We start from the raw sequence: 27,004 nt of genomic DNA, 5'->3' as shown, positions 1-27,004 counted from the left end.
ATCAGAGCAGAAAAAAAGAAATAGAGATGAAAAATACAATAGAAAAGATCAATGAAACTAAGAATTGTTCTTTGAAAAGATAAACAAAATTGACCAACCTTTAGCTAAACTAAGAAAAAAAAGAAGGCTCAAACAAAATCAGAGAAATGGAAGAAGAAACATTATAACAGATACCACATGAATAAAAAGGGTCATATGATACTCCTATGATTAACTATACTCCAACAAATCATACAACTTAGCAGAAATTAATGAATTCATAGACACATACAACCTATCAAGACTGAATCATGAAGAAATAGAAAATCTGAACAGAGGAATAACAAGTAAGGAGAATGGATCAGTAATCAAAAACTCTCCCCTCACCCCCCCAAAAAAGAGACATGACCAGAAGGTTTCTGGTGAATTCAAACATTTAAAGAAAAATTAACACCAATCTTTGTCAAACTTTTCCAAACACTTTACAAAGAAAGAACACTTTCAAACTCATTTTATGAAACCAGCATTACCCTGATACTAAACCCAGATAAGGATACTACAAGAAAACTACATCCCAATACCCCTGATAAACATAGACATTATATATATGAAACTGTTTATTGCCTTCACTATCTGATAAGCATAGACAGAGAACCCCCCGAAACCCCCCCGAAGGCTGGGTGCCTTTGAAGCCCTAGCAAAGGTCAGAGCTAGGCCCCACCTCTGTTTGTCCAGACAGTGGTACCTGAAACTACTCCCCCATTTATTATTATATAAATCCTTGCTGATGGGCTAGTCTGCCTGTTAATGGGGGGTCGCCCGCCTAAGGGCTATGCTATGGGTGCATCCCAGATCAATAAAAGCTTGGTGAGGCCTGAGCACGGGAGGAAGTCCCTCTCCTTGAGTTGGACTTGTCCGCCTGGTCCTCCAATATTGCAAAATTATCTCGTGTCTTTTTCTCTCATTTGTTGTGTGGTTCCCCTTTCAGATACCGAACCCTACTCCACACGGGACGTGGAAGGAAACACTCAACATCTGGCGCCCGACAGGTAATCTGTAAGTGCAGGCCTCGCTGGAGCGAGAAAAGGAAGTTTTCACCGAAAAGGTGTGGAAAACTCACTGAAAAAAAGGTGAGGGGGATTCTACTGCACGTAATGCCCAGGATCAACTACAGAAGCCCGGGTCTGTAAGTAAACTGGGAACGTTTTCTTAACCAGGCTAACCAAGGGGGCAGGATTTGGCTTTAAGAAAGTAGATTCGGCTTTAAAAAGGTATATTTGGCTTTTAAAAAACTAAGAAACTGTATTAGGTGCTTTTGATTTGCATGTTTAAAGTGTTAAAATTTTAGAAGGTAATCTTTTACAGTTTTTGCATGTTATTATAGAACATAACCTTTGCTTTTCTTGAAGAAGGTACATTAGATCTTAACAGGTTGCCAAAAAAGTTAGTTAGAACTTGAAAAAAGGTTAGCAGCAAGAAAAACCTCATCTCAAAAAACTTTTTCCATGGGGAACATAATATTGCATTTGCTAAAGCCTTTTACAGAGGCTGAGGAGGAGTCTCCTCAACTGGTTCCCTCAGCTCCTCCTAGTGAGGAGTGGGAAGACACGTTAGAGGAATGGCCTTCAGGGTCCTCTCCACTTCCCCATGCACGTCCTAATTCTGATATGCTTAATTCGCTGTCATTTGAATCACCTGTGCAAAAAGCCATCAGAGAAGGATTGAGGGAAATACCGGCGGAAGAAAGGCTTGCTTTCCCTATCATAGAGGTACCTGATCCACAGCTACGGAATCAGGTAATCAGACAGCATGTAAAAATTGACTTTAAAATGATAAAGGCCTTACGTGAAAGTGTAGTCCAAAATGGTCCCACAGCTCCTTTTATAGGAGAAATTATGCATAGTATTTCTGAAGCTTTCCTAATCCCTCATGATTGGTATTCTCTAGCACGTGCAACTCTGGGTGGAGGAGATTATTTACTATGGAAAGGAGAATTCTTGGAGAGATTCCAGGAGCAAGCCCAAATAAACCGTGGGCTGAATGCTCAAATAACTTATGAAATGCTAGCAGGACTGGGACAATACAATGATGTTCAAACCCAGTTAGATTATGTGCAACTGGCATATGAGCAAATTCGAGCTTGTGGAAGGAAAGCGTGGTGGACTTTACCAGCAAAAGGGGACTCTGAGGGAGCTTTTAGTATATGTTTACAGGGCCCTTTAGAATCATTTTCTGATATTGTGGCTCGTCTCACTCGAGCAGTTGCTGGGGTCCAGTCCCAGCGGGTCCAGGGGTCCCCAAAGGTGTGGACGGAGTCGGCGAAGAAGGAATGACACAGAGGCAGCGTTCAGTTGATCAGCATGGTTGGGTTCTCTTGCCTGGTTCTATTGCCAGGTTCTATAGGTTCTCCAGCCAGGTTCTGTCCAGGTTCTCCAGCCAGGTTCAGTCACCAGGTTCTAGTCAGGTTCTTTTGCCAATTTCTGTAGTCAGGTTCAGTCCAGGATCTTTTGCCATGTTCTCTCCAGCGAAGTCCTTCTGTCTCTAGAGAACGTTCTGTGTAGGTTCTGTGCCTAGGTTCAGTCTCTCTTGGTCCTGTCTTCTAAGTCCTGTCTCCTAAGTTCTGTGTTCTAAGTTCTGTCTTCTGAATTCTGTTCTAAGCTCTGTCTCTTTCTGTCTTGTTACATCTGTATTTATACCAGTTGATTCAATCCCATCAATCTCTATTCCAAAGGCTAGGGCGTTTCTTATCTCCATTCCAGGGAGTAAAGATTATGTAGCTTAAGCATGATTGTTCGTAGTTAAAGTGATTAATTACCCGCCTGGCACTTAGTTAAGGGGTTTTATTCCCTCCCTAACTTCAGGGGAAAATCCCTACCTGGGGAAACAACCTTTCTCAGAGGTGACCTTGGTTAAAACACATAGTGCCAAGAAGGTGAGCAAACATATTAAGAAAAGTATGCTATATATGCCAGGTCCCTTGAAACAGCAAGCATGGACCGGCTCCCAGCAAATTCCCCCTTTTTTATTTTTTAAAAGCAGGCATTAAAAAGAAAAACCTGAAATGCTCTCTTGTATCCATTTTAAGAGTAGCATTGGCGCTTTCCGCTATTACCTGAGTCCTGATCTATCACCCCAGGGAGAGCTTGCCAATCCTGCACTTTCCCGGGGTGGAAAGGCTGCAGTGGGGTTAAGGATAAGGCTCCTTGGGCCTACCTTCTCCCATGCCATTACATTTACCTTTCCTTCCTCAGAAAAGCATGGACATACTTCTTGTATAAAATGTTCTGTCTGACTGGGAGTAACCTTAATTCCTCTGCTAGCAAGCGTATGTGTTAAAAGATCAATACAGAGTCTTATTTCTTTAGACTCAGCATGGCACATCTTCTTAATCTAAAGATCAATACAGAGTCTTCTTTCTTTGGACTCAGTATGGCACATCTCAATCTAAGAATCAATACAGAGTCTTCTTTCTTTGGACTCAGTATGGCACATCTTCTCAATCTAAGTTCTGTACTATCCACCTTCTTACCCTACTTATCCTCTGTAGGGGGGTTTGCAGCACCCTGGTGGAGTCCTATCCATCCCGAATGTGGGGGTTCTCAATGGGGGGGGCTTACCTATGGGAATCCTGTTCCAGGGTTCCCAAAGGTGTGGACGGAGTCGGCGAAGACTATCCACCTTCTTCCTACGGTGGAGTCCGATCCGTCCCGAGTATGGGGCGCTTACCTAGGGGTCCCTGTTCGGGCACCAGATGCCAGGGTCCAACCCCAGCAGGTCCAGGGGTTCCCAAAGGCGTGGACGGAGTCGGCGAAGAAGGAATGACACGGAGACAGCGTTCAGTTGATCAGCAGCCTAGCCAGGATCTCTAACCCGGATCTCCAGCCAAGTTCTGTTCTGGATCTCCAGAGAGGTTCTGCTTAGGATCTCCAGCCAGGTTCTGTGTCCATGTTGTCTTGCTAGGTTCTCCAGCCAGGCTCCGCCCAGGCTCTCCAGCCAGGCTCAGTCACCAGGTTCCAGTCAGGCTCTCCTGCCAATCTCCGCAGTCAGGTTCAGTCCAGGATCCCCTTCCATGCTCTCTCGCCAGGCTCCGCCTCCAGGCTCCGAGGCCAGTCCCTGTCCAGGATCCTCCGGCATGCTCTCTCCACCTTCTTAGATGCTGGGGTCCAACCCCAGCAGGTCCAGGGCTCCCCAAAGGTGTGGACGGAGTCAGCGAAGAAGGAATGACATGGAGACAGCGTTCAGTTGATCAGCAGCCTAGCCAGGATCTCCAGCCAAGTTCTGGTCTGGATCTCCAGAGAGGTTCTGCTTAGGATCTCCAGCCAGGTTCTGTCCAGGTTCTCCAGCCAGGTCCAGTCACCAGGTTCTAGTCAGGTTCTCTTGCCATGTTCTATAGTCAGGTTCAGTCCAGGATCTTTTGCCATGTTCTCTCCAGCGAAGTTCTTCTGTCTCCAGGCTCCGTGTAGGTTCTGTCTTCTGAATTCTGTGTTCTAAGTTCTGTCTCTCTCTGTCTGGTTACATCTGTATTTATACCAGTTGATTCAATCCTATCAATCTCTATTACAAAGGTTAGGGCGTTTCTTATCTCCATTCCAGAGAGTAAAGATTATGTAGCTTAACCATGATTGTTCATAGTTAAAGTGATTAATTACCCGCCTGGCACTTAGTTGAGGGGTTTTATTCCCTTCCTAACTTCAGGGGAAAATCCCTACCTGGGGATTCAACCTTTCTCGGAGAGGTGACCTTGGTTAAAACAGAGTGCCAAGAAGGTGAGCAAACATATTAAGAACAGTATGCCATATATGCCAGGTCCCTTGAAACAGCAAGCATGGACCGGCTCCCGGCAAGAGCTCAAACCGGTTTCTTTAAAACATGATACTCCAGTCAAAATTTCCGGTTAAAAAAATCACTACTGAAAACCAGCCTTATTGATTTCATGCAAAGTAATGTATTGCCATGACTTATTAAGCATTGCCAGATTTCAGAGGAATTATATAAGGAGAAAAACATACTGATCTGATATCAGATCTTCTGATTTTTCTTGTCAGTCCTTTAAAAATGCATAACTATGCCTCAGACCTTCCATTCTAAATAGGCTTTTCCCAGCTCTCTACAGCTGAGATTTGTGCCACCCCTAACATGTTCATGGTCATGCAGTCCTGCAAGACAGTACACAGGCTGCCAACTGTTAGCTGTTTCTCAATAGAGACCAAAACCTGACGGGTATTCTTCTTTGTCCACTTGGGCATCTGCCCTCTTGGCAGCCAGACAGCCTTTACTTTTGGGGTTCATCCCATATAGTCCCCTGCCTGGACAGCTAACACACAGCTATATCAATGTCCCTCAGTGTGGGAGACTGGATACTTGCCAGTTATTCCCAAAGACTACCAGCGACTGTAGACCATCACCGGTCCACAGCTACAGCTACATTAAAACCTGTAAGAGAATTGAAGGTTAATACAACATATTAATACAATGAAACATAATATTGGCACCATGGCCACTTCATGCAGCAAAATCATGCACTACTAAACATGAGATATGGCAGGGCTATACAATCATTTTTTGGAGGTGACTAAAGTCCACTCTTTGACCTTCCTATATAAGGTAAAATTGTCCTTGTCTTTCTGAAGCAATGTCTATGAAGATGCAGGCACCATCTGAGCCTATTATACAATTTTCTGCAGGTATAGTCCTTTTCAAGTTGGGTTGAGTCCTGGGTCTTGTACTTCTTTACCCACACCGAGTCCCCATGATGGAAAGGATGTACAGAGTAAGAGGTGGGACTGGCAGGGCATCTCGAACAAGCTTATGGGTGGCTTGTCATTTCTGTAAGAGATCATGTCCAAGTAAGGGGTACAGGCATTCTGACGTAACTAGAAACGAATGTGTTACCGTGTTCTTTCTGAGGTCCACAGTCCTCTTTGATGTACAAGGAAAAAGGCAGTTTGTCTGGTGGCTCTTAGTACTGTTGTCTTCTTAGATGTTACTGGTCCCATTGGCTCTGTCTGACTAAATAGGCTGCTCCAGAATACACCAGATAATTAACGGGGGTTCTTTTTATCTACAAATATTTATACCTAAGTATACATATAAACATCAAATAGACATCCACATTTACACCTTTTCAATGAACAAGTACTTTTACTGCCTTGGGAATTTTGGCAGATAACAGGAACACTGCCCAAGTCCACTGATGGGGGCCTCACAAGAACAGATGTAGGGGCCTTTGGCTGGGGGTTATAAAGTGTCCATTCTTTCTCTCCCGGCACTGCTAAGGACAGCATCATTGGAGAGGTCTCTTCACCTAGGCAAAGGTGTGCTACGCCATCTGGGGCAAAAGTGGTTTCTGCTTCCATTTTGGCTAAAAGGTCTCTGTTCATTAGGGGGACCAGGTCAACTGGTAAATATAGGAATTCATGAACCACCTGATGGCTGCCTAACTGACATTGGCGGGGGCAGAACAGTCTGCAGCTGTGGTACCGAACCGGTAGCTCCAATAATGGTGACTTCCTGTCCTGAGAGGGGAGCTACCTTCTGAGTAACTACCGAGTGCTCTGCCTCTGTATCAATCATAAATTTCACAGTCTGTCCCCCGATCTTAATTTTGACCATTGGCTCATGGGGGCCCAGTGGGAAAAAGCCCAGTCTGTCCTAGTCAGAGTCAGCTGTTGCCAGTCAGAGGAGTTCTGCCTCAGGTGGCTCTGGCTAATATCGGCTGGGAGGTTTGGATGCCCTTGCCAGCTTCTTCTGGCCTGCTACTAAACTTTACTCTGTCCCTTCTTACACATGCAGAACTGGACCCAAGGCAATGAGGTTTGAGCAATTCTAAAATTCCTTAACATACATTTTATCATTCATGTTGCAGGGACGGACCGGGTTGGCTCCTCCTGCATAAAAGAACTAATCAAAATAAGGCTTATTTTCTAACTTCATTTGTCCCTGGGTGTGGACAACAAATGACACTAATCAGATTGACATAAAGGATATAACATTTGTTTAGGGAGGCAAATGCAAAGCATTTACTCCCAATTGTAATTGGTTTAGGGAAGATAGGATTTCTGCTCAGTTTCCTTATTTTACTAGTCCCAGCTTACTGGTCTATCATGCATTCAATTTTCTTAAAATGTATTCTGGCACAGGTGAAAGTTGTTTTGCTGTACACAGGTAGTTTAACCCATATATAACTGGGCTTGGACCTCTGCCCAGCAAACTGAAGTCTATAAGTTCAATATGCAGCCTCTGGATTTTCTAACCCAAGGAGGTTTCAGCCAGTCTCTGTGTCAGACTCGTCTCTCGGAGAATTTCAAAGTCCTGATGGCTTCCAGGTCCAGGGAGAGTGCCTTTTTGTTAACCCTTAGGAACCTGCTTTTTGCCTTTTTACCAGTTTTCTTTGTGGCAGAGCAGCAATCAGGCCTCTTTCAAGGGAGTGCACTAGAAGGAGATATCAGCCCCTCCTGTGAGCCAACTACTCCGCCTAGGGTCTCCCAGGGGCCCAGCCAGAGCGTACCCCAGCAAATCCCGGAAGCCGCTGCCCTTTTGCAGTGGTATGGACTTAAGCAGGCGGTTAACTGGATGTAGACAGCAGCGAAGCGCTCGCTGGCTTCTGCCTGCAGCTACTCGCTCCCACAAGTGCTGTCCCGCAGCACGCACTGCACCAGCAGCTCCAGCACCTCCGCATTCTCCTGCTTAGCCTGCACCTCGGTGCCCACCAACAGCTGCTGAAGCTCCTGTAGGCTATCATTCATCCACTTGCACCCCGCTTCTTCTCCACCAGGGATTTCCGGGCCTTGTGGGCAGCTCAGGAATTCAGCCCCCCCCCCTCTTCTTTGACCTGGCTCTCTGGTGCTGAGTCTGCCTGGCAAAGAGTTCTAAATTACCAGGGGGGCTGCGGATTCTAGCTTTGTGCCACCTCTTCTTTTCTAGCGGGAGTTTAGTTGTTTGTTTGTTTTTTATTCTTAGAAACCTTGATCCTTTAATGATTACCAAAAGTGAACATTCAGCAGTTTTAGATTAATATTGATGAACATATTTTAAATGTACTTTTACTCTTAAGATATATCTAGAACTTTTGTGATAAAACTAAGAACAGGTATCAGTCTGATTCAGCATTGGAGGGGTTAAAAGAATAAAACAGGGAAGAAAAAGACTGTGCTTACAGTTATTTTTTTGTAACCTTGAAGTTCATTGATTAGACCTGTTAGTTTTGCAGCCAGCAGCATAACTGCCAAACCCCCGCCCCCCTTGCCTCAGCCCAGGCCCATTGCTTTTCCTCACAGAGTCGGCCTGGAAATATAACGGGTGCCTAGGGAGGTTTCTTGCAGACAGAAAACCTGGAGACCATCTGAAATCCAGTTACAGATGCTTTCAGAATCCAGATGAGGGAGGAAGGGAAAGACCAGGTTATGTTCTCTATGAGGGTTCTAATAAACAATTGAAAACAGTAAGTTAAACAAAATACAGTCACAGGCAGTAATTCTCTCCATCCTGCGGAGCTGTCCACCAAAGAGATGAGAAAACCATGAATAACAAGTTCTTTGAACCAGAAGAAATGAGAGAGCACGACAGAGAGGTCAGTTTGGGAAAAATGTTGGAGGTAATAGGAAGGTCTCTTTTCTATAACAACAGTGTCTGAGACTTCTGCATCCTCTCCCACCACCCTTCCCTCAGGGATTGTCAAGCTGAGGCTTTGTGATGTCAAGCCACACTATGGCAACCACTGATTTTGGGCAACCAGAGCTGAAGTGAGTGGCTCCTCATTGACATAGATGGTTTATATAGAGGCCTGGACCCGTTGAGTAGTGTCTGTTGCCTCAAGAAAGCCAAACTTACTAAGAAGATATTGTAAACCAGTGGAGATAAGGCATAACACTCCAAACACAAGGATGGATGAACAAATTGCAAGTCCTAAAGTGAGTTTCTCAACTGGATGACGCAGAAGTGGATAAGATCAGGATACCTTATTCATAGCTACCCCTTCCCCAGTAATCCCTCACCCATGATTCTGGCCTTGTGCTTTTTGGCCACAGAAATTTCCTCATTCAATCCATTGTCATTCATTTACAACCACATTTCCTAATCATTTTCCAATTTCTTCCCTAAAACCAACGTGTTTCTCTGTTTAACTTGTTTCCAAACTACATAACCAAGATAGTGCCGATGGTAACTTTGGACTTTAAGCTGAATGAAGACAAGAGGGAGAAGGACAGAAAGAATCAGATCATTGTATTTTACTACAGGAAGGGGAAAACCTCCAGTAAGAAAGACAACAACCTCCAGTAAGCAAGGAAGAAAAGACGCTGATGTTTAATTTAGGTTTCGATTGGGGGAGTGGGATGGATGGTGGTGGTCGCAGTCATGAGGAACAGTGTGTTGTGTTAGTGCTGGCAGTGTGTAATAATGAATTTGATTTCCTTTTACAAGGTAGACTATTGAATATTGTTAAACTGTTGACAGGATTGTCAGCTCAAGTTTCGAAGTTTTATGCCACAACTGGTACAGTTTTTCCTTTAACAACTTGGTCTAGAACAGCATTGCTGGATACTGGAGATACTAGAGAAGTGAGGTTTCACTCTAACTGTTTCACTGATGATTCACTTCATGTTACATTTGCCCCATACCCAAGAAAGTTATTAGTAATAAGGGAAATTGGGTATGGTGTACATGGATATTATCTTCACAATTTTTATGTAAATTTGGAACTATTCTAAAATAAATCATCCATTAAAACAACACTCAAAATCCTAGAAAACGGTAATATCTGATAATAGTGGAATGGAACACTGAAATGACTGGGGAATATGGGAAGTGGCTTAGAGGAAACACCACCTTCCTACCATATGCTGGACTATAATGTAACTAGAGGATATGAGAGGGAGAGAGATGTCTGTTTGGGAATAAATTTAGGAGGTAAGAGGAAGGTCTCTTTCCTATAAACAGAGAGTCTGAGATTTCTGTATCCTCTGCCATCCCCGCCCCTCCTGAATGCTCAAGCGGAGGTTTTGAAATGGGCATTCTGAGAAGATTAAAACATTAATGGTCTCTTGAATAAATTCCAGCAAGTGTATAAAGGAAATGTTTTTGTACTGTTGCATGTTTCCAGATGATGTGGAGGGATCTAAGGATGGGCAGGCATGTGAGAAGGGACTAATTTGGAATTCTTTAATTGGGGCACAAGACAAGACTTTACATACTGAGTCACAAACCTAGAATAAGGACAAGGAGAAGAATGAAGGGGGATTTTTTCCTCAACACTTTCTCATACTGGCAAGGAAAAAAGAAGCTGATGTTTAATTTAGGTTTGGATTGGGGGGGGTGGTTGGGATGGGTGGTGGTTGTCACTGTCATGAGGAACAGGGTGTTGTGTTAGTGCTGGCGGTGTATCATAATGAATTTAATTTCCTTTTTACATGGTAGACTATTGAATATTGTTAACTATTGAAAGGATGATCAGCTCAAGATCTGAAGTTTTATGCCACAACTGCTCCAGTTTTTCCTTTAACAACTTTGTCTAGAACAGCATTGCTGGATATTGGAGATTCCTGAGAAGTGAGGTTTCACTCCAACTGATTCACTGCTGATTCACTTCATGTAACATTTCCCCATACATAAGCAAGATATTAGTAATAAGGGAAATTGGGTATGGTGTACTTGGTTATTATCTTCACAATTTTTCTGTAAATCTGAAACTATTCTAAAATAAAACATCCATTAAAACAACACTCAAAATCTTAGGTAACGTTAATATCTGAGCAAAGTGGAATGGACCACTGAAATTACGGGGGAGTATGGGAAGTGGCTTAGAGGAAACACCCCCTAGAGGAAATGAGAGAGAGAGAAAGGTCAGTTTTGGAAAAATTTTGGGAAGTAAGAGGAAGGTCACTTTCCTATAACCAGAGCGTCTGAGACTTCTGCATCCTCTTACACCCCCGCCCCTCCTATATGGTCAAGCTGTGGTTTTGAGATGTCAAGCCACACCATGAAAACCACTGATTTTGGGCAAGCGGAGCTGAAGTGAGTGGCTCCTCATTGACCTAGACTCCTAGAGAGTATATATAGAAGCCAGGACCCTTTGAGTAGTGTCTCTTGCCTCAAGATAGCCAAACTTACTAAGAAGATATTGTAGACTAGTGGAGATAAGGAATAAGACTCCAAACACAAGGGTGGACGAAGAAACTGCAAGTCCTAAATTGAATTAGAAGTTAGTTTCTCAACTGGATGATGAAGAAGTGGATAAGGTCAGAATACCTTATTCAAATGCTGCCCCTTCCCCAGTAATTCCTCACCCTAGATTCTGGCCTTGTGCTTTTTGGCCACAGACACTCCTTCATTCAATCCATTGTCATTCAATTACAAGCGCATTTCCTCCTCTTTTTCTAATTTCTTCCCAAAACCAATTTCTGTCTGGGCTTAACTTGTTTCCAAACTTCATAACTGAAAGGGCGAGGGCTTTGCCCTCCATCTTGCCCCGAATCCTCCATGTTGGGGCAGCAGCCATGTGCTCAGGAAAGTTCCTTATTCCCGGAAGCACAGGCCTCTGCTGGCCACGTCCGGAATCTTTTTAAACTAACCAATGACAATCAGGAGATGTGCGCACCATGGAGATGACCACATCCTGTGTAACATGACCCCACTTGCACCTAGCCAATCGGCAGGGCCCACAGTCCTCTACCCTCCCCTCAGTCCACCCCGCTATTAAAACCCCATTTTTTCCCGTGGGCGGTATCTCTCTTCTTGCCGTTGCGAGGCTGGGAGCCAGACCTGGGTCTGTGATAATAAAGGACTCTTTGCTTTTGCATCGGACATGGCTGGCTTCCTGGTGTGGTCTGTTGGGGATCTCGAAATCGGGGCATAACATTTGGGGGCTCGTCCTGGATCCACAAGACCCTCAAGGGACCCCCGATCCGGAGAGTCTGACTGACCGCGGTCGGTGTCTTCATTGTTGTGTGTTCTGTTCTCTGCGAGCTCGTTTCTGAAATCTGTAAATGCCCATAATGATCTAAGTGGACGCACAGGGTGATCACAGGCAGAGGAGTTTGGGGACGCCTCGATCCTCCATCTGAAGTTTTGCTTCCACGGAGTTGGAAGGTCTGTAGGAACCCCCCAATCTGAGACAAAGCGAGTAGCTCAAACTGGTTGGCGCGCAGCCATCATCTAGCTTTCGGTTTTTGCTTCCTTGGAGTTGGAATACTCTTTCGAGTTTGCTTCCATGGAGTTGGAAGGCTGTACTTTTTTTGGGGCCCTTTAGTTGTTTGTGTTTCCGTTTTATTTTGTGGACTTGCTGGACGGACGTTATGATCAACTAAGACTGCTCCTTTGGGTATTGTGATTGATCATTTCAAGGAGATTGGTGGAGGCTGTAGAGCTCCCTCAGGAGTTGGGAAGTTGTTGTTTACACTCTGAATGAATGTCTGGTGGAATCATGTGAGTGTGGAGGGAGGGGGCCTGCCCTCACCCCACCTTTGTGTTGATCCAGGATTTTGGTAAGGTGGGCGTCTCAGTAAGGATCTGTGAAAACAAGTCACCCCCTCCCCAAGTAAATAAGTCTGGGATTTATTTGCATGTGTTGGGAGAAAAGCTGGCTTGAAACTAATGTGCGCACCATCCGATTTTGGATAGAGTTTTAAGCTGGAATCTCCTTTCAAATGTGCAGGATGGATCCCAAGACTAATCGTTCACCCAGGGAAAAAAGATGCTAGCTAAATCCTAGCAGCAGGATTGGCATTTCCATAATACAGAACAGATTTTCCAAAGGGGGGGGGGGACTGGTCTTCTGTTAATTAAGAAAGCTTTTCTTAATGGAGAAAGGAGATAGTTGCCTCCTGCCTGTAGCAAAATCTTAACAAATGTGGTCAATTTACATCTGAAAAGATTGGTAGGCCAAAAACCTGTTTTGCAAGGTTCAAATGTGGTTTTCTGGAGCTGCTTGAAAGTAAAAAGTAATTTTCCTCATGAAAAATCTAGAAGACAGAATTAAATATGTTGGTTGAGCATTGAGAAACGCTGAATATTTAACTTGCCAGCAAAAAGTTTAAGGTTCGGATTGAATTGGGAAAAATTATGTAATTGTGATAACTCAATGCCTTTGCTTATTGATCTGATTGAGGAGAGAGGATTTTTTTTTAATATATTTTATTGATTTTTTACAGAGAGGAAGGGAGAGAGATAGAGAGCTAGAAACATCGATGGGAGAGAAACATCGATCAGCTGCCTCCTGCACATCTCCTACTGGGGATGTGCCCGCAACCCAGGTACATGCCCTTGACCGGAATCGAACCTGGGACCTTTCAGTCCGCAGGCTGACGCTCTATCCGCTGAGCCAAACCGGTTTCAGCGAGGAGAGAGGATTGATTATGTGACCTCAACTGAAGATTTTTGATGCAAGGACCAGTTTAAATTTAATTGATATTCTTTAAAATGATTATAAAAGGTATAAACAGCTAATAAGATTTCTGTTTCTCGACAATACATCTACATGACTTCCCACTCCCCTGGGGGTCACCATCTTGAAACAGCAAAGGCCCCTCCCTCTGATTTAGTCAGGGGTGGAGCTTTAAGGCGGAGTTTTGCTGCAGTAATGTGGATGGGGCAGGAAGTGTGCTTGACTCTGGGGTTTATTTTTAAGCCAATCTCTTAAATCTAGAAAACCCTGCTTTCCTTAAATTAAGGACAATTAAAGGTTATATCAAAGTCTTTAAAAGGAACTGATAGCAGTAATCCAATTTCTAAAGTACAATTATTTCAGGTAGAAACTGGTTTCATACTGATCTTAAAGGACACATTTTTCCTTTGCCTCGGGGGGACAGCACAGCTGTCCCAGGGTTGAAGGGCTCCAGTTAACTTGCCAACTCAGTGCTCGGGAGACCCAGGATATGCCTAAGTTTAACCTAGGTTCTAGATAATGTGTTTCTCTTAAAAAATTTTTTTTGAATGTATTGCTAATCACCTAAAAATTAAGGCTAAAAGTTCTAGCTACTTGGAAAGCATGGCCTTGGTGTGATAGGAGGAAAAAGAAATGTTAAATGGATGGTAGACCAGTGAGCTGGTCACTAATGGTGGATTGTGAGAAGGGCTGGACGTGGCCAAACTTCTCCTTCTTGGTACCCCTGAAACGTCAGAGGGTACTTCTGGCCTTGATTTTCCAATGTGTTTAATCTGTCGATTTTGTTGTTTCGTCGAAATCTTCTTGAAGGACATTGAATGGTTCTTTCATCCTCTTTAACTTTTGGGGGATTGTGTGAATGGATTACTGATGTAGATTATCAAGGATCTCTAAGGGACTTGTCCTTTTTCTGGAGGAATGTCTTCTAGATGCTATTCACCTTCTCAGGGACTTCTGGAGGGAAGTCAAAACTCGGACTGCCTAAGGGTTCCATTCTGGCCTATCTTTTAAAAAGGTAGAAAAGAAGCATTCCTAGGCAGTTTTCTACTGCCTCTGTTCAGGGACTTGTTCTGTATTTCGACCCAACTGAAGCTGATTTGTTGGTATTTTGTGGTATAAATGTGGCATGCACCTCAAAGTTCTTAATGGGGAATGTATCTATTTATCGTGTCTATTTAGTCTTGATTTCCTTGTTCAATATGAGTACCATTTCTATCTGGATGAAACATAGGTCAAAAGTCCTGTCCTGGGATGTGGGAAAGGGAGGCCCCCACATCTGTTCCTGTCAGGCCCCCATCAGGGGACTTGGGCTATGTTCCTGTTACCTGCTCAAGATCCCAAACTGTAAAAGTACTTGTTCACTGAAAGGGTGTAAGGATAAATGTTTATTTGATGTTTGTATGTCTACTTGGGTATAATTATTTGTTCATGTAAGTGTGAAAGTCTGCGGGGGAAAAAAAGCGCACGCTTGATTTCTTTAAGGCTGAGTGCTCTGACCGATAGCAAAGCGCCCTGAGTGGCCACTGGGATCTTACCCCAAAAACGCTTGCTCTCTGTCAGAGGTGGAATCGGCCCGCCTAACTAATAAACATCTCTGTCTGTTTGTTTGCTGGGAACTTTGATTTGCTGTGTGATATTCTGTGCTAGGTTGGGATTTTGGAATTCTGGGGTAGATTTAAAAGGTTTTTGGGGCTTTTCTGGTGTGATTGGGACATTTATGGGTGGGGCTCACAGTTCCTCAAGGCAGAGATTTCATGGGCCCTTTCCCCTGCCTGTGCTGAATTAAATAATACAGGCCAGTGTCATTTGGCCTGCTGGTTAAAAGAAAACAATGGGCCTTAGGATCTGTAAAGGTGGGCGGGAATGAAGCTGGTCAAATGTACTGAAAAGGTTTGGTACCTGTTGCTGCTAGCAAAGGAAGGGCTGATACCCCCTTCTAGCGCACTCCCTTGAAAGAGACCTGGTTGCTGCTCTGCCACAAAGGGAACTGGTAGAAAGGCAAGAAAAAAGAGCGTTGTAACTAATAAACAGTGTTACCTTGAAGCCATCAGGACTTTGAAGTTCTCCAAAAGAGGAAAAATCTGACTCGGAGACTGGCGGGGACTGGGCGGCTCTCCTATCATGTTTGGCAGGCCACCCCCTATAAAACCCTTTTCTTTAACTATCTCTTTCCTTGAGAGGGCTCCCGAGGTCGCATGAGGACATTTGGCTGCACCTCCACGCTATCTACGAGACCAACCCAACCCCAACTCCTTATCAGCCAAACTAGGAGATTGGGTCTACATCAGAAGGCACCGCCCCGAGACCCTAGAGCCACGTTGGAAGGGTCCCTACACTGTGGTGCTGACTACCCCCATCTCTCTCAAGGTAGACGGCGTCGCGACCTGGGTCCATCACACTCACGTCCAGTCAGCGGACCCATCGATGACCCGGAAAGACTTCATCACCAAATGGAGCATTGAACAAGATCAACGCAACCTGCTAAAGCTCAAGCTGCAGCGTGCTTGACCTGCCTGATTCTGGTAACATTGCTCATGATCACTTCTGTCACCAGGAGCCACCACAATACTGTGTAATAGACTTAGATGATGCCTGCTTCTTCATGGACATGGCTCCAAAGAGACAAGGACAATTTATAGGATCACATGTTTATTAGCAGAAGATTTGGCTGCCTGAAGTGGCCATGATGCCAATATTATGTTTCATTGTATTGATATGTTATATTGACCTTTGATTCTTTTGCAGGTTTAAATGTGTGATGGCTGTCCTGGAAGGGGACTGTGTGGAGTGACCCCCAAAAGTAAAGGGTATCTAGCTGCCAAGCAGGCAGGTGCCCAACTGGGCAGGGAAGGCTGCCCATCAGGTTCTGCTCACTGTTCAGAGACAGTTGACAGTTGGCAGCATGTGTACTGCTTGCAGGCCTGCGTGACCATGCCCATGTTAGGGGTAGTAAGCTGCAAAAGGCCTGTTTAGAATAGAAGGTCTAAGGCATGGTGATGCATAGAAAGAAAGTTTAATGCCAACAATTACTGTTTTGTTATAACTCTGAAAAATCCATGAAAAGGAATTGGCAAGGAAAGTCAGAAAAACTTAGAGTAGATCAGTATGTTTTTCTCCTTATGTAATTCCTCCGAAATCTGACAATGCTAAATAAGTCATGGCAATACATTTCTTTGCATACATTCAATAAGACCGGTTCCTAATAATGGTTTTATTAACAGAAAACTTTGACTGGAATATCATGTTTTAAAGAGCCCTGTCTGAGCTCTAAAGACTTGAAGCCAGTAAGAATGCCACAATGAAAGCCTGATATCATGCTTGGGAGCCCTGAAGATGGCTGGAGGCTGGAGTGTCAGGCCGATGCCCTCCCATCACTGGAGGTTGATAAGAGTAGAAGGGGAGCAGCAAATATGCCACTGCATCCCTGCAGAACCCTCACACACTCTGGGCCACAACGAGTAGGAGGGCTACTGCGATGGGCCTTAAAGCCTGGAGCGTAGGCTCAGGTGGATTTGCTACAGGTGAAGAATTCATCTAACTCAGCAGATACTGTAGGCAGGCCTGATGGAATCTGGACGGCTTGGCTTCCTGGCCTACAGAGCACATTAAAATTCAACCAAGAGACTCCAGCAAAGGTAGTCAGTTACCATTCTTGTTGTGTTTAGGCAAACATCAGTAGAGTAAATAAATTAATCTTGATTTGGCTTTTTGATAGCCATGGAGGAATTTTAAGAAGAAAAATCCTATTTCAATAGATGTTGTTAAAGCTAAACTGGTTTCTTTCCCTTCCACTGGACCATTTGTTAAGCATATAGGGATAGTTCAGTTGATATTTCTGTGTGCCCAGTATGGGACTCTACCAATGGTGAAATAGAAATGCAGTCCGTCTCATGATTGAGCTGGAAGTTCCAAGAAAATGGGGGAATGAAAGGGCGAGGGCTATGCCCTCCATGTTGCCCCATATCCTCCATGTTGGGGCAGCAGCCATTTGCTCAGGAAAGTACCTGCTTCCCGGAAGCCCAGGCCTCTGTTGGCCATGCCCGGAATCTTTTTAAACTAACAAATGACAATCAGGGGACATGAGTGCCTTGGAGATGACCACATCCTGTGTAACAAGACCCGACTCGCACCTAGCCAATCGGCAGGGCCCACAGTCATTTCCACTCCCCTCACTCCACCCCCCTATTAAAAGCCCATTTTTTCCCACGGGTGGTCTCTCTCATCTCACCATTGTGAGGATAGGAGCCAGACATGGGTCTGTGATAATAAAGGACTCCTTTCTTTTGCATCGGTCACGGCTGGCTCCCTGGTGAGGTCTGTTGGGGATCTTAAAATCTGCCTATAACAATAACCAAGATAGTGGCCATGGTAAATTTGGAATTTAAGCTGAATGAAGACAAGAGGGAGAAAGAAAGAAAGAATCAGATAATTGTATTTTACTACAGGAAGGCGAAAACCTCCAGTAAGCAAGTGAACAAATGCAGAGGAAAAAGTGCTGGAATGTTCATCTACCACAGGTGATACCCAGGTTCGCCGAGGGGAACACACTTTATAATTTGTATCCCTCTATAAAAAATGCTTCAGAAATGGGCATTATGAGAAGATGAAAACATTAATGGTTTCCTTGAATAAATACCAGCAAGGGTATAAAGGAAATGTGTTTGTATTTTTGCATGTTTTCAGATGATGAGGAGGGATATAAGGAGCGGCAGCCATGTGAGAAGGGAGTAATGTGGAATTCTTTAATTGACGCACCAGACAAGCCAGTCCATACTGAGCCAGACACCTGGAATAAGGACAAGGAGAAGAAGGATTGGGGATTTTTTCCTCAAAACTTTCTCATACTGGCAAGGAAGAAAAGAAGCTGATGTTTAATTTAGGTTTGGATTGGGGGGGTGGGATGGATGGTGGTGGTCGAAGTCATGAGGAACAGGGTGTTGTGTTGGTGCTGGCATGGTTTAATAATGAATTTGATTTACTTTTTACATGGTAGACTACTGAATATTGTTAAATTATTGACGGGATTGTCAGCTCAAGATTTGATAATTTATGCCACAACTGGTACAGTTTTTCCTTTAACACCTTTGTCTAGAACAGCATTGCTGGATATTGGAGATTCCTGAGAAGTGAGGTTTCAGTCCAACTGATTCAGTGCTGATTCACTTAATGTTACATTTGCCCCATACCTAAGTAAGATATTAGTAATAAGGGAAATTAAGTATGGTGTACATGGGTATTATCTTCAAAATTTTTCTGTAAATCTGGAACTATTCTAAAATAAAACATCCATTAAAACAACCCTCAAAATCCTAGGAAACGTTATTATGTGAACATAGTGGAATGGACCACTGAAATGACGGGGGAGTATGGGAAGTGGCTTAGAGGAAACACCCCCTCCCTCTCATAAGATGGAGTATAATGGAACTAGAGGAAATGAGAGTGAGAGAGAGAGAGAGGTCAGTTTGGGAAAAATTTTAGGAGGTAAGAGGAAGGTCTCTTTTCTATAAAAACAGCATCTGAGACTTCTGCATCCTCTCCCAGCCCCGTCCCTCCTGGATGGTCAAGCTGAGGCTTTGTGATGTCAAGCCACACCATGGCAACCACTGATTTTGGGCAACCAGAGCTGAACTGAGTGGCTACTCATTAACCTAAAGAGGATATATCGAGGCCAGGACCTTTTGAGAAGTGTCTGTTGCCTCAAGATAGCGAAACTTAATAAGACAATATTGAAGACTAGTAGAGATAAGGAATAAGACTCCAAACACAAGGATGGATGAAGAAACTGCAAGTCCAAAAGTGAATTCATGTTTGTATTGGGGGGAGATGGATGGTGGTGGTTGCAGTCATGAGGAACAGGGTGTTGTGTTAGTGCTGGCAGTGTATAATAAAGATTTTGATTTCCTTTTTACATGGCAGACTATTGAATATTGTTAAACTATTGAAAGGATGGTCAGCTCAAGATGTGAAGTTTTATGCCACAACTGGTACAGTTTTTCCTTTAACATCATGGTCTAGAACAGCATTGTTGGAGATTGGAGATAGTAGAGAAGTGAGGTTTGGCTCTGTTTCACTGATGGGGAGGGTTCTAAGGAGGGGGCAGACATGTGAGAAGGGCGTAATGTAGATTTCTTTAATTGGGGCACCAGAGAAGCTATTCCATACTGAGACAGACACTTAGAATAAGGACAAGGAGAAGACTGAATGGGGATATTTTTTCTCAACCCTTTTTCATACTGGCAAGGAAGAAAAGAAGCTGATATTTAATTTAGGTTTGGATTTTGGTGGTGGGATGGATGGTGGTGGTTGCAGTCATGAGGAGCAGGGTGTTCTCTTAGTGCTGTCAGTGTATAAGAATGAATTCGGTTTCCTTTTTACGTGGTAGACTAATGAATATTGTTAAACTATTGAAAGTATGGTCAGCTCAAGACCTGAATATTTATGCCACAACGGTACAGTTTTTCCTTTAACTACTTGGTTTAGAACAGCATTGCTGGATATTAGAGATACTAGAGAAGTGAGGTTTCACTCTAAATGTTTCACAGATGATTCACTTCATGTTACATTTTCCCCATACCTAAGTAAGATATTAGTAATATGGGAAATTGGGTATGGTGTACATGGTTATTATCTTCACAATTTTTCTGTAAATCCGGAACTATTCTAGAATAAAACATCCATTAAAACAACACTCAAATCCTAGGAAACGTTAATATCTGAACATAGTGGAATGGACCACTGAAAAGACAGGGGAGTATGGGAAGTGGCTTAGAGGAAACACCCCCTCCCTGCCATAAGGTGGACTATAATGGAACCAGAGGAAATAATAGAGAGAGAGAGAGGTCAGTTTGGGAAAAATTTTAGGAGGTAAGAGGAAGGTCTCTTTTCTATAAAAACAGCGTCTGAGACTTCTGCATCCTCTCCCACCCCCGTCCCTCCTGGATGGTCAAGCTGAGGCTTTGTGATGTGAAGCCACACCATGGCAACCACTGATTTTGGGCTACCAGAGGTGATGTGAGTTGCTCCTCATTGACCTAGAGAATTTATATAGAGGCCTGAACCATTTGAGTATTGTTTGTTGCCTCAAGATAGCCAAACTTACTAAGAAGATATTGTAGACCAGTGGAGATAAGGAATAACACTTCAAACACAAGGATGGATGAAGAAACTGCAAGTCCTAAAGTGAATTAGAAGTCAGTTTCTCAACTGGATAATGAATAAGTGGATAATGTCTGGCTTCCTTATTTAAAGCCACCACTTCCCCAGTAATCCCTCACCCAAGATTCTGGCCTTGTGCTTTTTGGCCACAGACACTTCTTCATTCAATCCATTGTCATTCATTTACAACCACATTTCCTAATCATTTTCCAATTTCTTCCCTAAAACCAATGTGTTTCTGTGTTTAACTTGTTTCCAAACTACACAATCAAGATAGTGCCAATGGTAACTTTGGACTTTAAGCTGAATGAAGACAAGAGGGAGAAAGACAGAAAGAATCAGGTCATTGTATTTTACTACAGGAATGGGAAAACCTCCAGTATTCAAGAAAACATCATCCAATAAGCAAGGAATAAAAGAATCTGATGTTTAATTTAGGTTTGGATTGGGGGGTGGGATGGATGGTGGTGGTCACAGTCATGAGGAACAGGGTTTTGTTTTACTGCTGGCAGTGTATAATAATGACTTTGATTTCCTTTTTACATGGTAGACTATGGAATATTGTTAAACTATTGAAAGGATGCTCAGCTCAACATGTGAAGTTTTATGCCACAACTGGTACAGTTTTTCCTTTAACAACTTGGTCTAGAACAGCAATGCTGGATATTGGAGGTACTAGAGAAGTGAAGTTTCACTCTATTTCACTGATGATTCACTTCATGTTACCTTTGCCCCATACCCAAGTAAGATATTAGTAATAAGGGAAATTGGGTATGGTGTACATGGATATTATCTCCACAATTTTTCTGTAAATCTGGAACTATTCTAAAATAAAACATCCATTAAAACAACACTCAAAATCCTAGGAAACGGTAATATCTGATAATAGTGAATGGACCACTGAAATGACGGGGGAGTATGGGATGTGCCTTAGAGGAAACAAGACCTCCCTGCCATATGTTGGCCTATAATGTAACTAGAGGATAAGAGAGAGAGAGAGATGTCAGTTTGGGAATAAATTTAGGAGTTAAGAGGAAGTTCTCTTTTCTATAACCAGAGTGTCTGAGATTTCTGCATCCTCTGCCACCCCCGCCCCTCCTGAATGGTCAAGCTGAGGCTTGGAGGTGGGCCTTATGAGAAGATTAAAACACTAATGTTCTCTTGAATAAATACCAGCAAGTGTATAAAGGAAATGTGTTTGTACTTTTGCATGTGTCCAGATGATGGGGAGGGATCTAAGAATGGGCAGGCATGTGAGAAGGGACTAATGTAGAATTCTTTAATTGGGGCACCTGACAAGCTATGCCATATTGATCCAGACACCTAGAATAAGGACAAAGAGAAGAATGAAGGGGGATTTTTTCCTCAACACTTTCTCATACTGGCAAGGAAGAAAAGAAGCTGATGTTTAATTTTGGTTTGGATTACGGGGTTGGGATGGATGGTGGTGGTCGCAGTCATGAGGAACAGGGTGTTGTTTTAGTGCTGGCAGTGTATAAAAATGAATTTTATTTCCTTTTTACATGGCAGATTATTGAATATTGTTAAAGTATTGACAGGATTTACAGCTCAAGATGGGAACATTTGTGCCACAACTGGTACAGTTTTTCCTATAACCACTTGGTGTAGAACAGCGTTGTTGGGTATCAGAGATACTAGAGAAGTGAGTTTTCACTCTAACTATTTCACTGATGATTCACTTCATGTTACATTTTCCCCATACCCAAGTATTATATATTAGTAATATGGGAAATTTGTTATGGTGTACACGGGTATCATCTTTACAATTTTTCTATAAATCTGGAACTATTCTAAAATAAAACATCCATTAAAACAACACACAATCCTAGGAAACGGTAATATCTGAACTTGGTGGAATGGACCAATGAAATGACAGGGGTATGGCAAGCAGCTTAGAAGAAACACCACCTCTCTGCCATATGCTGGACTATAATGGAACTAGAGGAAATGATAGAGAGTGGTCAGTTCGGGAAATATTTTAGGAGTTAAGAGTAAGGTCTCTTTTCTATAACCAGAGCTTCTGAGACATCTGCATCCTCTCCCACCCCCACCCCTCCTGGATGGTCAAGCTGAGGCTTTGTGATGTCAAGCCACACCATGGCAACCACTGATTTGGGGCAAACAGAACTAAAGTGAGAGGCTCCTCATTGACCTAGAGAGTATATATAGAGGCCAGGACCCTCTGAGTAGTGTCTGTTGCCTCAAAATAACCAAATATACTAAGAAGATATTTTAGGCTAGTGGAGATACGGAATAAGACTCCAAACACAAGGATGGATGAAGAAACTGCAAGACGTAAAGTCAATTAGAAGTCAGTTACTCAACTGGATGACGAAGAAGTGGATAAGGTCAGAATACCTTATTCAAATGCTGCCCCTTCCCCAGTAATTCCTCAACCAAGATTCTGGCTTAGTGCTTTTTGTCCACAGTCAATTCCTCATTCAATCCATTGTCATTCAATTACAAGCCCGTTTCCTAATCATTTTGTAATTTCTTCACCAAAAGTAGTCTTTCTGTGTTTAACTTGTTTCCAAACAATATAACCAACATAGTGGCGATGGTAAATTTGGACTTTAAGCTGAATGAAGACAAGAGGGAGAAAGACAGAAAGAATCAGATAATTGTATTTTACTACAGGAAGGGGAAAACCTCCAGTAAGCAAGCCAAGAAATGCAGAAGAAGACGTGCTGGGGTATTCATCTACTAGAGGTGATATCCAGGATTTCCCAGAATAACCCACTTAATAATGTGTATCCCTCTATAAAAAATCCTTCAGAAATGGGCATTAAGAGAAGATGAAAACATTAATGGTCTCCTTGAATAAATACCAGAAGGGTACAAATGAAATGTGTTTGTATTTTTGCGTGTTTTCAGATGATGGGGAAGCATCTAAAGAGGGGCCAGCATTGTGAGAAGGGAGAAATGTAGAATTCTTTAATTGGGGAACCAGAAAAGCCATTCCATACTGAGCCAGACAACTAGAATAAGGACAAGGACAAGACTGAAGGGGGATTTTTCCTTCAATATTTTCTCATACTGGCTAGTAAGAAAAGAACCTGATGTTTAATTTAGGTTTGTATCAGGGGCGAGGAATGGATGGTGGTGGTCGCAGTCATGAGGAACAGGGTGTTGTGTTAGTGCTGGCCATGTTTAATAATGAATTTGATTTCCTTTTTACATGGTAGACTATTGAATATTGTTAAAATATTGAAAGGATAGTCAGCTGAATATCTGAAGTTTTATGCCACAACTTGTCCAGTTTTTCCTTTAACAACTTTTTCTAGAACAGCATTGTTGGATATTGGGGATACTAGAGAAGTGATGTTTCACTCTAACTGTTTCACTGATGATTCACTTCATTTTACATTTGCCCCATACCAAAGTGAGATATTAGTATTAAGGGAAATTGGGTATGGTGTACATGGGCATTATCTTCAAAATTTTTCTGATATTCTGGAACTATTCTAAAATAAAACATCCATAAAATGTTGTGTGTTTCCTTCCCACGTCCCTCGTGGGTCAGGGTTCAGGAACTGGAAGCAGAGCCGCACACAAATGAAAATGAAAACAAGAGATAATTTGGGAATATTGGGATACCAGGCAGGCAAGTCCAACTCAAGGGGAAGGACTTCCTCCCATGCTCAAGCCTCACCAAGCTTTTATTGATTCTGGGATGCACTCATAGCATAGCCCTTAGGCAGGTGACCACCTAGTAACAAGCAGACTAGCCCATCAGCAAGGATTTACATAATAATAAATGGGAGAGTAGTTTCAGCTACCACTGTCTGGACAAACAGAGGTTGCGCCTAGGTCTGACCTTTGCCAGGGCTTCAAAGTCACCCAGCCTTCGTGGGTTTCTCTGTCTATGCTTAGGAGATAGTGAAAGCAATAAACAGTTTCACACATCTCCCCCTTAATTTTTCCTTAAAAAATCAGAAATAAACATATAAGAACAAAAAATGTTTAAGTCCCAAAATCAATGTCCAACAGTTTTTAGTCCAAGTTTCAATGCCCCATAGTTCATGTGTACATGCCAGCAATGAAATGCTGGTTCTGGATGGTGGACAGATGCAGGTCCGGTCCTCTCTGGTCTGGTCCTGGGCACCCTGCAGCGACACACAGCTGCTGACTGCCAGCATGGCAAGGCGTCTTCACAATATCCATCCCTGAACTGTCTCTCCTGTCTTTGTGGCTGGAGCAATCTGGTCAGTTTCTCTCCGGGATCCCTTGTTGCAGGAATCCACATGGTCTTGGAGTTGTTCTCTGAAAGTATACAAACATATTCTCAACCAAAGGTTAATAAAGGAAATTTTACTTGGGGAATCCTTTTTATATTTGCCCAAATGATTTTTCTTTGGTTTATTTTGGCACCACATATGTTTTTTATGGGTGTCTTGCTGTTAGCATTACAAATGAAGAAAAAACAATTTTTTTTAGATGTAATTAGTTACAGGATATTTCTCCTTACACGGTATACTTCCACTATTCCCCCTTTTTCATTTAATTAGGAGAATTTTTGGAAAATTGATATGCAATCTAGATTACTTTAAACGTTAATTTTTTGCACAAAAATGACTGCTTTAGGTTCATAGCATGTTAAGCAATTTTACAATGAAATGAAAATTTTGGTTAATACTTTTTGAATAACTTATTTCAAATTAGCCAAATTTAATTAATTTTATAACTTGACAACTATTTTACTGTCAAATTTAATATTTTAACAATAATCTTAATTTATACTGTAAATATTAATTGGAAGGATCACTTTATGTCCTTGAGGAGGCCTGAGCATTGCTGTTCTTAGGCTATATTTAGACATAGGGTCTGTCAATTGAGCCTCCGTTAATCTGGATTCTGATTTCAGCTGGACCAAATCTCTTTTGTTATTTGTTTCCTGATCTGGGCTGGGCATGGGAAGCAAGAAGCAGCCATGTGGACAGGAGACCTTCCTAAGAAATGCAAGTGAAAAATCCCCTGCACAACTGGGGGAGTGAGGATCTGTGCCCCACCTCTGTTGAACCCCAAGTTCTCTCCTACTGGCCCCCGGCTGTGCCTGTCTTAGGTCACCCCACCCTGTAAGTTCTTACCCGTCATGGACTACCAACCATCTCTGGGCCAATTAGGGTGATATGAGGTTCAGTTCTGTCTCCTTGTTAACCTATGTCCCTCTGGCCACCATGCCCAACAACTTCCCTTGGATCCCCTTGCCTGCTGGCGGGGCCCCGGCATTGATCACAGGGAACCCAGGTTCCTTCTCCAGAGAGGGCCCAGCTTACGCCATTGGGCCAGAGACAGATCCATGGTACCAGCTTTTCATGATCCCAGCTTGAATGGAGAGCCTAGATAACAGCTGTAGACAATTGGATTCCTCTTGGCAAAAAACAAAACAAAACAAAACAAAAAACACAAATCAAGAGAGGTCAATACAGAATGCTTAAGTGCCTTCCCAGGAGGGAATAAATTCCTTCATGTCCTTAAATATTAATTGAATTATTAGTAAGTTTTTTTGGGATTATTGCACAATATACTGTTGTAAAGCATCAAAAATTATTAATAAAACTTGTAGAATAATACCATGTAAGAATATTCTTTGCTCTAGGTCATGACAACTTAATTTTAAACTGGCTGTCTCAAGGTTTGGAATAAGGAACCTAGTTTGCAAAAAAAAGCAATTTACAGAAGCAGAGACAGCATGCTAACCAAATTACAGTTTTGGGTAAACACATTATCTAGAGTGCTTGGGTAACCTGGATAAACTTAGACATGTTATCTAAATTATAGTTTTGGATCTCCAGAACACTGAGTTGACAGGCTAACTGGAGCCCCCCGACCTTGGGATAGCTGTGCTGTCCTTCCCAGGTTAAGGAAAAATGTGCCTTCTAAGACCAGTATGAAACTTATAGTTTTTACCTGAATTAATTGTTACCATACTTCACTTTACCATTCTCCAGGTGTTCTCTGGGCAGCCCTCTTCCTGTTGGATTACACTTGGAGAACTTTAACTTAAAAAAGAAAAACCTTTCTTTTTTATACCAAGTAACCTTCAGGGTTACTTCTTGGATGTTGACTGATATTGCCGCAAGGTCATGTATTTCTTGTCAAAGTCATTAAACATTTATGGTGACTGTACTTATTTTCAGATTTGGTATTTTAACAGCAAATCATTAGATTATCTAGTAAATATTAGTGGAAGATATTTCAAAATATTAAAATTTCTCCTTTTTATTAAATTTAAAATAATGTTTTTAAACAGCGTTCCCTTTCAGCTTATTTGCATATACAGAGGGATCATGGGAAGCCTTCTGTAACTTTTTAGAAGAATTTTACTTTAATAGGATTCAATTGCATACAAAGATTATTAAATTTAGTAAAGTTTTATTCTGATACACGAGATGCAAACGCTGTCCCACCTCCAGCCTAATTTAAAATACAGCGGTGTGGTGCTTTTGTTAGTTTAAATAAAGACATTGC

The sequence above is a fragment of the Myotis daubentonii genome, chromosome X (assembly GCF_963259705.1).
Source record: "Myotis daubentonii chromosome X, mMyoDau2.1, whole genome shotgun sequence".
NCBI classification, from domain to species: Eukaryota; Metazoa; Chordata; class Mammalia; order Chiroptera; family Vespertilionidae; genus Myotis; species Myotis daubentonii.
Note: the sequence above shows the minus strand (reverse complement) of the source record.